The 13,005-nt window shown below is 46.2% G+C and overlaps 1 protein-coding gene across 6 annotated transcripts in view; it reads left to right on the plus strand.

Moving 5' to 3' along the window:
- ATXN7L1 (ataxin 7 like 1) overlaps positions 1 to 13,005 on the plus strand; it is a 246,326-nt gene that overhangs the window by 9,272 nt on the left and 224,049 nt on the right. The gene's annotated exons all lie outside the window — the stretch shown is intronic.

Raw genomic sequence — 13,005 nt, forward strand, 5'->3', positions numbered from 1 at the left:
TGCTTAAAGAAAAAGAAGGAAGCTAATTAAGTACTCACTAGAGCAGGACAAAGTGGTACCAGGTCACCATAGTGGGGAAGATAAAAGTGACTCAGGGACAGGTTCTTTGAGCATGGAAGCAGTTACCAGCGCATCCAGTCTCTGGAGCTACATGGGATTCTCTGGCCGGAGTGGGGGAGCTGCCCTGCTTCAACATGCCAGTAGGTCATGGGTACCTGGGGTGGGCGTGGAGAGACAGGACACCCAAACTGATGACACTAGCCAGATTATAAAGATGGCTGAGACACATTCGTAGCTTGGTCCCATCAGACCAAGGTGGAATCTGGCCCTTTTTAAGAGTATGTTGGGCATGAAAGGGCAGATATTGTGTATTTCACTTACATGAGGTTCCTAGAGTAGTTACATTCAGAGAGACGTGGTAGAATGGTGGTTGCCGGGGGCCGGGAGGTGGGGAACAGGAGAGTTAGTGTGGAATGGGCACAGAGTTCCTATTGGGAAAGATGAATAAGTTCTGGAGATGGATGGTGGTGACAGTTACAAAACAGTGTGGCTATACTTCATGCCTCTGAACTGTACACTTAAAAAATGGTTAAAGTGGCAAATTTTATGTTATGTATATGTTAGCACAGAAGTGCCCTGGCGTTGCAGAGTGGCGAGTTTCACGGAGCGTTTTGTAGATCTTGCCTCTGCTGCTTACTAGCTGGGTGGTGAGATGCTTCTCTGAACCTCAGTTTTCTCATTTGCAGAAAATAAATGAGGTGCTATCTGGCATCCAGTAGGTACTTAATAATGTAAGCTTTTGTTATGATGATTGCTGCTTTGACCAGGCATTTGGGTCCTCTTTGCGTCCACTTCTAGGCACCAGGCAGCATCCTTACTGCTCCAGCAGAGTGCCTGGGGTTCAGTAGGCACCCTTGGTCAACAGTTCGTCCCTGGTTCTTTGAGGACGCCGGGAACAAAATCAAAAGGAGTGGAACCGATGTCCCTGTGCTATTAGTTTTCGAGAGTGAATCCGTTTCAGTAAATCAGTGTGGTCATTCTGGGGACCCTGCACTGAGATCTCTAGTTCCTTAGCATTCCAGGCTGTGGTCATACTGAATCAGAAGGACTAGGAGTAGAGCAAAGAAATGCATTAAAAAAATTTTTTTAACGTTTATTCATTTTTGAGAGAGAGAGAGAGAGAGTGCAAGCAGGGGAGAGGCAGAGAGAGAGAGAGAGAGAGAGAGAGAGAGAGGGAGAGGAAGACACAGAATCCAAAGCAGGCTCCAGGCTCTGACCTGTCAGCACAGAACCCAATGCAGAGCTAAAACCTACGAACTGTGAGATCATGGCCTGAGCCAAAGTCAGACGCTTGATTGGCTGAGCCGCTCAGGTGCCCCAGCATTTTAAACAGGCTCCCCAGGTGGCTTTGCTGTTTCTCAAACTTTCTGAACCACTGTTTATTGGCTATGAAAAGTGGTTCTCAATCCTATCCACCTTGAGAATCCCTTGAGGAGCTCTTTAAAAACAAAACCACCAAGACCACTCCCAGAGATTCTGACTCCATAGGTCTGGTTTAAGGGGTTCTAGGAAGCTGCTTATGTGTCTTTAAAAATAACCATCCTAGCTGCCATTTATTGGGCATTGACCAGGTGCCAGGCACGGAGCTCAATGTGCATTTTTTCACGTAATCCTCATGACGACCCTATGAGGCAATTACCAGTATCAACCCCATTTTAAAGACTGGAAACAGGCTCAGAGAGAGTAAGTGATTTACCCAAGGTGATACAGCTGGGAAGTCATAGAACTGGGATTTGAACCCAGAGACAGGCTTATTCCAGAGATCACATTCTTAAGCATTGGGTCACAATATCGCCCCAGGAGCTAGGTTAGGACTAAGAGGCAGGCAGGCACCCAGGACACACATTTAAGGAGGCACTTCTCACCCTAGGACCAGCCCTGCTAGGGAGAACATGTCCCTTTAAGCAGAATGGTTCCCATTTCCTGCCCCCTCTTGTGGGTAAGTGGTAAGCCTGCCGAAAGGGCCCCAGGGCTCCCCTGTAGTGAACTGCTTTCCTATCCCAGGGCCCCAGCTTTAGGGCCTCTGTGGTCGGAGCCCTGGCCTCAGGGAAATCTCAGGAGCTGACTCAAACTGTTCTCTTTTGGGAGAAGGTGTTAGCAAAAATGGTTGCCAGGCAACCCCAGGGCCATCTATCTACCGTGGTGATTTCTCTCTTTTTCCCCGCTTTTGAACATCTTCTAGGCTGCTTTTCGGTTTCTCTGTTGTGAGTGTTTTCATGAAGGGTGCACTCCTTTGGATGATGGAACAGAGATAGCTTTTCAGTACCTGCCACCTTAGAGGTGTCCTTTTGATGGGTGATGTGCCTGCTAAGTGGGTGTGAAAGACCTTTGCTTCCTTAGCCACACTGAAACCCTAGTTGTCACTGGCTCTGAAGGGACTGGAGCAGCTGAGAAAGGCACAGAATGCATCTCCCACATGAGGCCAGGGCCATGTGATCATGTTTGGTTCCATGACTTTGGATTTCACCTACTCTTCATTAACCACAGCAGTTAACCTTTTAGACGTGATGACCTGGCTCGTCCTAGACGACCTGTTGTTTCTGCCTCTCTCTGTCTGTCTCTGTCTCTCTCACACACACACTCTCTCTCTCTCTCTGTCAGTGGTTTCAGATACCGGAAGAACTCTTGATATGTGTTTCTTCTTCAGTGCTGTCCCCTCTCCTGCTCAGTCACCTCATAGTGTGGGGTTTCAGGTGACCTTTGACAGGCCCCAGACCCCTTGGTCTGCCAGCCAGTGGTTTGATCCCTCTGGCAGGGGCCAAGAGCGCATGGGATGAAGCACCTTCCTCATGTGACAGAACCTGCCCAGACTGGCTGGAAGAAAGAGAAACACCAGAAAGTGAAACTGGTCACATTTGGGTGAGGTTGACTCCATTTGGCCTACTCACCAGTGATGGTCCCATTAGCCACATCCCTAGACCCCAGGCTTCTGTTCCCTTCCACTTTGTCCTTGACCTTGACCATTGGGGCCTTCCTCACCATCTTTTGAGAAGCAGGGCAAGACTGAGAGAACAGCCATGTTCTCTTCAGGACTCATTCAGATGAGTCCTGCCACCTTCAGAGGCTCAGGCCAAATACTTAATGGCAGAAGACAATTGAAAATAGAGATACCTTCAGTTTTATGTAAACCCAATAAATAGTAACCCAGCCTTAAATAGACTAGGGAGCTATTTTCTTTCCAAATGGAATTATTGGAGATTTCATTAAATAGTAGACTACCCTAGAGCATTTTGGAAATTATACTTTCTTTGCCAAAGTTTTGGTGACACCCATTTTAATGCATCTTCTGCCGGCTCTGTGTCCTGTCTGCTCCCTCCAGGGTCAGCCTAACCCGGCTCCCTACTCACACCACAGAGGTTCCCTCTGTGTGGCGACTCTGGCGTGCCTGCCTCCAGTCCTGGCCTCTTCTCCACAGAGTGCCCAGCTCACTCCTCTAGTGTGCCACACTGGACGGCCTCCCACAGGTGTCCTCACTGCACCCCAAGACTCCCCTAGGCAAGCGCATACCTTCTTTGTATCTTCCCTTCTCCATTGTCTTCAGAAAAGCCCCCTTCCCTTCCTCCTCCCTTCCCTCTCTCGTCTGAAGAGTGATTCTCTACACCTCTCCATTTCTTTCCACTCTCCCTGCCCCCATCCTAGGCTAGCCTGCCTCATAGCTTACCTAGATTTTTTATAATAGCTGCTTAATTGGTCTCCCTGACTCCATCCTCCTGCATATCACTTCAAAATTAATCTCCTGAAAAGTCTCATTTTATCAGGTTGTTCCTCAAGTGAAAACCTTTCATCATTTCTCCAGCGACTATAGCTAATGCAGTATTCCAGGCCCTCTGTGCCTCACCCCTCCAAATGCCACAGGGGGCTTGCCCCTCACAGCCTTAGACAAGCCATGCTCCTTCCTAGTCCCAGTCTCTGACTCTGTGGGGTCCTCCACTTCTAGATCCTTCCCCTCATGTGAATGCTTCTCATTGTACATGGCCCAGGCCACATTCTCTCTCTGAGGAAGCCTTCCCCAGCCTCTCAGGCTGCTCAGCCCAGACCTCCACTGGCTGTACTCACCATGTACTTTGGCCTCAAAGTCTTTCACTTCATGGCCATTCCATTGTCTACTAGAGCATTCCATTGTTGCCAGATGAGGCGGGGAGAGACCTTCCCCTTTTTTCCCTCGGATATTTTCAACCAATAGAGTGCTGCGTTTTGGCTATGCATCCAGTTTGTTTTACAGGGACGTGTCTTGATGTACCTGTATTTTCATTTTTTTTTAAGTTTTTATTTATTTATTTTGGGAAAGACAGAAACAGCACGAGTGGGGAGGGGCAGAGAGAGGGAGAGAGAATCCCAAGCAGGCTCCACACTGCCAGTGCAGAGCCCGATGTGGGGCTCAACCCCACGAAGCCATGAGTTCATGACCTGAGCAGAAAGTAAGAGTCGGGCACTTAACCAATGAGCCACCCAGATACCCCCTTTCTTTTTCATTTTTTTTTAAACTGCAGTTAAATACAAATAACATAAAATTGAATCATCTGAACCATTTTTAAGGATGGTGTTAAGTACATTCACATTGTACAACCACTGTCCAGAGCGCTTGTCATCTTATAAAACTGAAGCTCTATATCCTTTAAATGACGCTCCACCTAGGTTTGCAGTTTTAAAAGTAGTCTGGAGGGGCGCCTGGGTGGCTCAGTCGGTTAAGCATCTGACTTCAGCTCAGGTCACGATCTCGCGGTCCATGAGTTCGAGCCCCGCGTCGGGCTCTGGGCTGATGGCTCAGAGCCTGGAGCCTGTTTCAGATTCTGTGTCTCCCTCTCTGTGCCCCTCCCCCGTTCATGCTCTGTCTCTCTCTGTCTCAAAAATAAAAATAAACGTTAAAAAAAATATTTTAAAAAAAAATTAAAGTAGTCTGGAGATGACTTATGAGTTTCTTTGATTTTCACCTGATATTTTAAAGTTGTTACGATTCTAAGAATTGGCTGGCCTCCTGAAGTTTCTCTTCCAGTGGATATTTGGAGCGACAATGCAGTAAGGTCAGCTTAGCTCAGCCCAGCTTGGGGTGCTGCAGCCTCAGGGTCCCCCGTGGGTCTCTCCACCAACAGTGAGAATTCAGATGGAAAAGTGTGAGAATTGTGGCCCAAAGTCACAGACACCTCTGTGTCTCAGTTCAGATTTGATGTAACCCTAACCTGCACCCTTCTTTCTTTTTTACCCCTCAATCTTATGTTAATAGTCAAATTTTCACATGTATAAAAAAGTTGAGGGGCGTCTGGGTGGCTCAGCAGTCAAGCATCCGACTTGGTTTCGGCTCGGGTCATGATCTCATGGGCTAGTGGGTTCGAGCCCCTGGATCAGGCTCCACGCTGACAGCCCAGGGCCTGCTTGGGATTCTCTCTCTCCCTCTCTCTCTGCTCCTCCCCTGCTCATACCCTTTCTCTTTTAAAATAAAATAAGTAAACTTAAAAAAAAAAAGCTGACATAATAGTGCTATGGTCATGCGTATGAACACCACATAGAGTTAAAAATTATTGCACGTTTTATCGTGCTTTCTTATAAAGATATGTATTTCTATACGATTTGAAAATGAGTTGTAGACACTGTGACACTTCCCCTCAAAATATTTATCATGTTGACATACCTTGATTGTGTAACCTTGGGCTACTCACTTACATTCTCAGAGCCTCATGTTATTGTAAATATGTATGTGTGTTTTTGCTGAACCATCTGGAAGTATGTCACAGACAGCATGACACTTTACCCGTCAATACTGCAGTGTGTACCTCCTAAAAGTGAAAGCATTCTCCTACATGATCATAATACCGGTGTCACATTCAGAAAACTAATGGTAATCCCCTAATGGCACCTAATCTCCAGTTCATATGCATACCTGCACTGTTGTCCTCCCAAAAAGGTTTATAACTACTTTTCTCTTAGCTGCTTTTTTTTTTTTTTAATGTATACAGCCAGATTCTATCAAGGTTCATGCATTATATTCGGTTGTTATGTCTCTTTCATCAGTTTTAATCTAGAACAGCGCCCCCCCCCAAATGTGTGTGTGTACACCCGTATGTATGTTTATAGGTATATATTTTTGTTTATACATCTATAAAACGTTGCCACTTAAAATGCTTCACATTCTGTCAGAACCCTTCCACGGGGTCATTTATCTTGTTTCTCTGTGCCTTATTTTTCCCTCATCATGGAAGTTAGAGCTGAAGTCTCACATTTAGCTCAACATTTTGGCAAGAATACATCCCAGGTGATTCTGAGTACTTCATTAAGCATCTCCCAGGGACACAATGTCAGGGCACCCCATTATTAGGTATTGGTCACTTGGTAAGGGGGTGCCTACCTCTCTCCATTGCAAAGCTGTTTACCTTCTTCAATTGGCATGTCATTCTGTAGGTGGTGCTTTGGTACCAAGTGAATGCCCAGTTCCCCAGTAAGAAATTTCTTGGAATTGGCTTGGCATCCATTGATAATCCTTACCTGAATCACTTGCTTCCTTGTTGTAGAATGATCATTTTCAAATTCTCTCATTTGGATCTACATTTATTGGCTGACATTTTTTTATAAAGAAGGTCTGTTTGTTACTTATCAGCAAAGGTGAAATTTTAAATTCCTCCTAAAAAGGCCAAGTTTTCCCCTCTCATTACCGATTTTCAGAGTAAGGAGTTGAGCACCCATGATCTAAGCTAAGAAGGAACAAGAACAAGCCTGGGCGCACCAGCATTTCAATAGGATGCATGTGTAGTGTGAAAACCTATCACCGATAGGAAATTCTAGATATAGCGAGCTTTACATCAAATGTAAAGTGTGACCACATCTTGGTTGGTAGAGCATGAGTTTTAAAACATTGAGTAACATTATCCCACACACTCAAAGTGACCCTCTTCTTTGATTTGAGGAAGGAGATAATTACACTTAAAATAATCCTTCTCCCGCGGCTTCTGGGTGGCTCAGTAGGTTAAGCGTCCGACTCCTGATTTCAGCTCAGGTCATGGTCTCATGGTTCATGAGTTCGAGCCCCATGTCAGGCTCTGTGCTGGCGGTGTGGTGCCTACTTGGGATTCTGTCTCCCTCTCTCTGCCCCTCCCTACTGTCTCTGTCTCTCTCAAAATAAAGACATAAAAACTTAAAAAAAAAAAGAATCCTTCTCCCACCTTTCAGCTAGAACCCAGAATTTAACCTGGGTCTGGCAAACTGCTGAAGTTAAATTATAATTCAGGATGAATGACAGTCTGTAGGTTATGAAGCTAGAGCAGTGCATCCTTTATCACCGATTCACTAGAAAGTGACCAGGTGCCCAGTTGGCACTGGGTTGGGCTCTGTGCAGGATGTAACAGTGGGAAAGCCTTGGTACCTGCCTTCCAGGAACACTGGACCTTGCTATGCAGTGGGCTGGAAACACCACCTAGAGAGTGAGTGTGAAATGTGGCCTGAGTGCCCAGGAACTCAAGGAAGGAAGATTCCAGTCTGCTGTCTGCACAATCTTTGACCTGCAGGGGCTGTTTGGTTTGTGGTTCTATCTGGAGTACTGTGAAGGGTGTGTAATAGGAGTCAAGTTAATGTTTGAAGGATGAGTGAATGAATGAATGAATGAATGCTTCATCACGGATAGGATGTAGACATTGGAGCACTCTACAGGGACAGAACAGCACAAGTAAAGCCCTGGTCAGGATTATGAGTTCCCCAAAAAGTCACTTTTAGGGAAAGGAGTTATGGAGAGCCCTGAGTCTGCCATTAATACTATGGAGAAACAGTTCATAATCTATTCCAGTTGTACACCTACTCCATACCCAACACAGTTCAGCTTTTTATGATGTAGAATTTTCAGGAAACAGGGTCCTTTTTGGTTTGGTCATGTTTTGCTCAGTACACTGAATGGAAAATTCAGTGTACTGGGGGAGGGTTGTTCTCTCTTTCATAAACACACACTCACACACACACACACACACACACACACACACACACTCACACACCTTTAGGTCCTGCTGCCCAATTAACCTGTAAGTTCTTTCCTATCATAATCAGTGTTGTTCTAGTAAATGTTTTACAACTTACTCTGTAAAGAAATTTGCATGTAGACATATATGTTTATTATACATTTTGCTGATGAGAGGCTGTTTACCATACAACTTACAAAGAGTAAACAATTTGGTACTCTTTATTATAAATTTCACAGTCAGTTGATTCTCACAGAATGCTTTTGTTGATTTTTGCCAAACTCTTGGATCCCTGGCTAACCTGAGATTGAAATTGACAAACAAGTGTACCTCCGACATAAGTGTTGGTTGGTATTTTTGTGTAAGTCAGTGGGTAAGATGAAAGTGAAAGAACAAAGACGTATGTTGGAACTTCACTTGATTGTTGGTGACGAGAGTGACTTCCTTGCTGAATTGGATAATAGTTTTCAAGTAACTGAGAAAATATGTCCTCATTTTTTGTGCTATGTGCAACACAGCTATAGACATGGTAGACTTTTCAATCTGCATTACTAATATTTTCTCCATCACTTTCTTAAATTTAGATAACCAAAATAATAATAATAATAATAATAATAATAATAATAATAATGAATCAAGCCCTGATTTGGTAGCATTTGATAATTTCCATGCTGTAAATTCCCAACATTTCAAGCTATTGCTGAACTCTGAGTTGGGAAGAGATGTGCATCATAACACTTTTACATAGGATTTCCACCACACAGATACAGTAGATGTAAACAACTTTAATAACAGCAGTTAGCAACCTATGGCCCATCGTGGAGATCTAGCCTGCCACTGTTTTTTATAAATAAAGTTTTATTGGAACACAGCCACATTCATTAAATTACATATTGTTCTGGTTACGTTTGCCTTTTAGTGACAAAATGGAGTGGCTGAGACAGATGCTGAAGACCTAAAATATTTACTACCTGGCCCTTTCTAAAAAAAGTAGTCAACTCGTGCTGAAAGCCTAGAGAATAGCAAAATGTAGCAAGATAAATAAGAACTGATAAATTTTGAGTATTATTTTTAAGATCTATAACACATTTAGTTGTAAGCTGTTACCATATAATTTTTAACAATTTAATAATTGGCTCACCGTATTCCTGAAAATTTAATAATGAGCTCTAGCACGCCTATACAGGCTGGATTCAGCTCACCACTGCAACGCTTTGAGGGCCTCCGCTTTTAGTGCCAAAAAAGGAACTGTCACTAATAGGAAGAAGCAGCTGACAATACCAGATTGGAGGGGGAGCCACAGCAAGAGGATTTGAACTACTTGAAATTGTGGTCTAATTGTCCATAGAAATCAGAAGAAAGCATTTTTGAGGTTAGTTTTCATATAATTTTTTTTTCCTCTTAGGGTCTGAGTTTGTTTTGGTTTTTCAAATGAGTTTTCTTCAGAGCTAATTTAAAAACTCAATACAGCATGCGTTCCTTACCAAATTTTGTGAGCATCTGTCTCGAGCCCATTTAGCCCCTGACAGACGCCCAGCAGCTTCCAGAACTCCCACAGATGTTCTGTGTCCCGAGAAGGGCCGACTTCCTGTTGCCGGCCAGGAGTGAGAGGAGAGGTGGTCCCACCAGTTGCATGGAGCAGGGGTTTTCCTTGCTGCCATTTCCTGCCAGTTGCCTTTGAATGGATTACAGATGGTCAGAGAAAGACTTCTTGGCACAGCGAGGGGACCAGTCTCCAGTGCTTTGTGGGGAAGGATTTATAACAGGATGGCGGTTCATGCCTACCCAGAACGGGCCTGGCTGCCGAGGCCTTACTGAAAAAACCAGCTGCCTGTGGGGATGGGGTCTGTGGGTGGAGGGGGTGGGCAGGGGGAAGGGGATGTTTACATCTGTGTGGCACCTCTCATCCAGTGGGGTCTCAAACTGTCCCGTGTCCAAAGGGGTTGGGCTCCTATGGAGATGTGAGCACCTGGGAATTAGATATTGAGGTAATATTCTGGATGTGTCAAGCTCTTTGGGGAAGTATAATAAATCCTCATTTCTTTTCAAAGTGAGGGAAAGGAAGGTGTGCTATTTCCTTTTTTTTTTTTTTTTAAGCCACAGTATAGAGCACATTTAACTGTTAAGTTTTTAAAGATATACATTATATTTACTATTTTAACCATTTTTTTAATTTTATTTTTATTTATTTTGAGAGAGATAGAGAGCAGGCAAGGGAGGGGCAAGTAGAGAGAGAGAGAATCCCAAGCAGGGTCCGCATGGTCAGCACAGAGCCCCACACGGGGCTCAAACTCATGAACCACAAGATCATGACCTGAGCCAAAACAAAGAGTCTGGTGTTTAACCAACTGAGTCACCCAGGTGCCCCATACTATTTTAACCATTTTAAAGGGTTCAATTCAGTGGACAGTGTTGTGTAACTATTACCACTAGCCATCTCCAGAAATTTTCCATCATCCCAGACAGAAACTCTTACACCCATTGAACAATAACTCCCCATTCTTCCCTCCCCTTAGCCCTGGTAACCTCTACTCTCTGAATTTTCTTAATCTAGGAAAGTGGACTCATACAGTATTTATCCTTTTGTGACTGGCTTATTTTCTGTACTATAATGTTCTCAGAGTTCATCCATATTGTGGTATGTATCAGAATCTCCTTCCTTTTGATGAATGAATAATATCTACCTCATTTTGTTTGTCCACTTTTCCATTGATGGACACTTGGGCTGTTTGCCCCTTTCGGCCATTGTGAATCGTTGCTGCTATGGCCCTGGGTGTTAGATGGAGTCAGATGGAGAAGTCAGTTTGTCTGGGATGACTTCTCAGCTCTTCCGAGGTCACTCAGCGCAGGTGCATCTCTCTGTCAAAGCTGCCGGGGACACATGTGCAAGCGGATGCTGTTCGAGGCACGCCAGCCAAGGGGTCGGAGGGGCTGAGCACCCCCTGGCCTGCATCTGCTCAGTGGGGGCACCTTTTCCTAATTTGCACAAGGATGTTTTACTACCTAGAGGAGCCCTCCTGCGCCTGGAAAGCTGAGAGGCCAGAGTGCACCTGGTGCTTTTGCTTTCTGGGTGAGGGGGAGTGCTTGCTGGGCAGAGGCTGGTGTGGAGGGCTGAACTACCTGTATCAGGGCTCCTGGTGCTGGACGTCCCTCTGCCAGAAATCAAGGCCACCTTGGGCAGTTACGGGGGCAGGGTCCACAGAGCTTCATCTGTGAGAGAGAAGAGCCGTAAGGTCCCCGCTGCACAGAGCCGGCAAAGTGTCAGAGAAAGGAGACATCCAAGGCAGTGTCTGGGTGCATTTGGGTTCTGTAATGAAATATTACAGACTGCCAGGCTTGTAAACAACAAACATACGTTTCTCACCGTTCTGGAGGCCAGAAGTCTGAGGGCAGGGCACCAGCATGGCCGGGCTCTTCCGGGTCACAGACCTCTCATTGGGTCCCCATGTGGCAGGGGGTGAGGGAGCTCTGGGGGGGGGGGGGGGTCATTTTTATAAGAGCCCTAATCCCATTCATGAGGGCTCCTCCCTCATGACCAGACCTGCTCTCTTAGGCCCCACCTCCTGACACCATCACGTTGGGCATTAGGGTTCCAACATGTGCATTTAAGGGGACACAAACACTCAGACCAGAGCAGGCAGGCCTCTGGGGGTGGGGGTGGGGGGTGGGGGTGGCATGAGTCCAGAGAGCAGGCTCGAAGGCTCAGGGGCTAGAACAAGATGGTGGTAGAGCTTCACGGAGGACAAGAGAAGATGGTACAAGACCTCAGGAGGGAGAAACGGGGAAAGTGAGTGGCTACATTCTTTCTGACCAGGGATGGTGGCAGAGGGGTAAATAAATAAATAAAATTATTTGGCACCTCGGATACAGAGCTCTGTGCCAGGGCGCAGGAGGGACACAGAGTAGGGACGCTTGGCTTGTGAAGCCGTCCAACTGCGCGAAGACTCTTGGAGGGCACGTTTTGTGCGTGCACACGTTTTCTGGGGAGCAGTTATGTGGCTTTCCTGAGATCTTCAAAGGCACGGCATTCCCTCCCCCTTTGAAAAAAACATGGCGTTTAAAGAAATTTCCCACTCACAGGGGAGAGACACACATGTGCCCAGATATAGCCGCGGCGCAAGCTTCGTGGAATGGGGATCCAAGCAAGCAGGGAATGTGTGAGTTGCTTTAGGGGTTGAATTTTGGAGTTAAGGTTTCATGACACCTTTAAATCTCCTTTGAGGAAGACTCTTCCCTGGATCGGGGTAGAGAGCTGGAGAGAAGCCTGGGTAGTGAAACCACGTTAAAATCTAGCTCTGCTGACGTGATTTCTATTCAAGCTTTTTATCTGAAGACAGACAGAGATAAAGAGACAGGAAAGTAGGTGAAGAAGCCACCTTTGACTCTAATCCCTGTGTCTGGTTGCCAGTGGAGGAGATTGTTGGTAGAGAAGGAAAAACACAGGCCTTGCAGTCAGCGCTTAACTGACATCTTGGCCCTGCTGCCTGAAGGCTGTGTGACTTTGGGCAAACGACCTCACTTCTCTGGGCCTCCGCTTGTTCGTCCTGACCACAGCAACCGGTCACAGGGAGGGTTAGGGCTCACTCGTGAGCGGGCGCCCTGTTGACGGCGAGGAGACGGCTGCTCTTATTGCCTGGCAGAGGGCACAGGTCTGAGAAGTCCAGGGGCTTCCACAGGTTAACCGCCGGCTGGGTCTGTGTAAATTATAAGATGAGCAAAAAGTAGGCGAGAATTTGAGAGCAAAGGACCAGAGTGTTGTAGAGGAAGGTGGGTTTGGAAGCTCCAGGTGAAGGGTGGGTCAGAAGGGAGGGGGCAACTGGAAGGAGTAAGACCTGAAGTGTTTTGGGGGCAGAGACTGGCCTTCTGCCCACTTTGGGATCGACTCTCACTCTCTGGGGGCTCCCACTTGAGCTGGCCCTACAGCTTACCCTGCACAGCGGGCCCCCAGTGAGAACATGCACAGGGCCTGAGGAGCCAGGCAGGGAGACCAGAGCTCCCAAGCAAGCGGGCC

Source organism: Panthera pardus, unplaced genomic scaffold (assembly GCF_024362965.1).
Source record: "Panthera pardus isolate Hobbes unplaced genomic scaffold, ASM2436296v1 HiC_scaffold_8, whole genome shotgun sequence".
NCBI lineage: Eukaryota > Metazoa > Chordata > Mammalia > Carnivora > Felidae > Panthera > Panthera pardus.